Source organism: Orycteropus afer, unplaced genomic scaffold (assembly GCF_000298275.1).
Source record: "Orycteropus afer afer isolate SDZICR_OR568_19922 unplaced genomic scaffold, OryAfe1.0 scaffold00085, whole genome shotgun sequence".
NCBI lineage: Eukaryota > Metazoa > Chordata > Mammalia > Tubulidentata > Orycteropodidae > Orycteropus > Orycteropus afer.
The window spans coordinates 7,435,968-7,438,478 of NW_006921672.1; positions in this window are offsets into that span (position 1 = coordinate 7,435,968).

Sequence of the window (2,511 nt, forward strand, 5' to 3'; positions counted from 1 at the left end):
CTCTATTCAGGATCTCCTACATAGATCCCCTTCCAAGTGGTTGACAGTGGTAGCTGGGCACCATCTAGTTCTTCTGGTCTCATAGTTGTATAGGCTGCAGGTTGGATGGTGTACCAGTCATGCAAGAATGTTTTTATAGTTCCAGATACTTTCCATGCTCCTGCCGACCTATATGCCTCACACATGCCTGGAATACTCTACCCTGCCTGCCCTCATAACCTATTTCACATCTACTCATTTTTCAAATCTCAGCTTAAATGTCTTTTTCCTAGGAAAACCTACCCTAACTCTCAGCTTCCTGTGTGATAAGGTCTCTTAGCACTCTGTGTTTTTCCTTCATATCATTTATTACAATTCTTAAGTAAATATTTAGTGATTATTTGATGACTCCCCTACAAGTTTACAATGGATAAACTTATATGGATCCTCCATAAGGGCAGGGTCCATGTTCTTTCTGTTCTATACTCTGTCCTCATCTCTTAGCACAGAGCCTAGCTCAATAAATTTAGGTTAAATGATTGCTGAATAAACGAACAGTGCTACCTCAATGATCTCCATACGTCAGCATACTTCCAAGAAGTTTTCACTTTTATTTGGTATTAGTTATTTCATCTTTTTTTTTTTGGTGTTAAAAATGTTACAGTTTTTATCTCCAGCCCAGACATCTCTGCTTATCTCCAACCACATATTTCCAATTGTTGTTGTTGTTGTGTGCCGTCGAGTCGAGTCACCTCAATAACAAAAAGACAAACAATCCAATTAAAAAATGGGCAGAAGACGTGAATAGACACTTCACCAAGGAGGATATTCAAGTGGCCAACAAACATATGAAGAAATGCTCACGATCATTAGCTATTGTTGTAGTTGTTGTTGTTATGTGCCGTCGTGTCGACCCCGACTCATAGCAAGTCGGCCCGACTCATAGCGACCCCTCCTTGGGTTTCCGAGGCAGTATCACTACGGAAGTAGATTGTCCAACCTTCCTTCCGAGGAGTGGCTGGTGGGTTTGAACCGCCAGCCTTCTGGTTAGCAGTCAAGTGCTTTAGCCACTATGCTACCAGAGCACCACTGCACAGGCACTTTGGACACAACATGCCCAAAATAGAAAGAATCATTTTCCCAAAAATGTGCTCTTTTCCGTGTATTAGTTTTCTTGGTTGGTGCTACCCTGTGTCTCAAACCAGAAACCTGGGACACAGTTGATTTTCCTCTTCTCCCACTTCCCCCAGGGTAGCTATAAGTCGGAGCAATTTAAGGGCACCTAACAACCACCACCACCACCACTCCCCGCCCCCTCCATTTCCCATATCTAGTCTCCAAGGGCTGTTGACTTGAGTCTACTTCCTACATTTTTCTGTCCACAACTCCCAATATCCCCTTGGTTCAGACCCTCACATGAACTATTGCAACAGCCTCTGAAAGGTCCAACCATGATCTCCCCTGGCTTAAAAACCTTGGCTTGCCCTTCTGTGCTTATAGAAAAAAGTCCATGGTCTTTAGCACAACGTTGGAGTCTCTTTAGGAAAGGACCCATCTCCTCCCCAGCCTCGTCTTCTTCCACACTGTCTCTCATACTTCATACTCCAGCAACCTCAAACTGCTTAAGATTTCAGGACACATCCTGCAGCTTCACATCTCCTTGTATTTGTACAAGGTCTTTTCTGCTTTATCTATTGTAAGTTCTTCAACATTTTGCTCAACTATCACCTCTTCCCTATGCCATTTCACAACCCCAGCATTCTCTCCACTTCTTCCCCAAAGAGTTTTGGTTTATATGGGTTATACCTATCGACATTTACTGAATTAGAAATTAAAAGTGAGAAAAGCTTAATTATTTATAAATTAATTTAAGAGAACAATAAACCCTGTTACTTGTTCATAGACATAACATTCTTGAGCAAAAAAAACAAAAACAAAAACAAAAAAAAAAACACACACACACAAAAAACATTATTTTTCCCAAACAAAAATAATTTAGTGAGAAGAATGGCATTACTTTACATTTTTAAAGAAATCTAATGTCTGGCTTAATGGAAAACAGCTGGATTTTCCTATCTGTTTCTAATTTAACCTGTTGCAATATCACACTTCATATAGAAGCTACAGTGTACACTGACGAAGGAAGGAAACAAGCAAATAATGTCTTAGTATTATTACAAAAGGAGCTCTGGGAGCGTAGGCACTTGACTGCTAGCCAGAAGGTTGGTGGTTCAAACCCACCAGCTACTCCTCAGAAAGACAATGGGGCAAACTACTTTCGTAGTGATACTGTCTCTGAAACCCAAGCAGGGGTCACTATGAGTCGGTCCCACTGGAAGGCACATAACAACATTATTACGAAAGTAGTTCCTTTTCCCTCGCATACTGAAAGGTTCTCAGGATACTTAGGGATTCCCAGACCACACTTGAGAACCACTGATTTAGAGGATTATTTTCAATGTTAGAGGTACCACTCTGTACAGTAATGTTGTTGTTGTTGTTATGTGCCGTCGAGTCGGCCCCGACTCATCA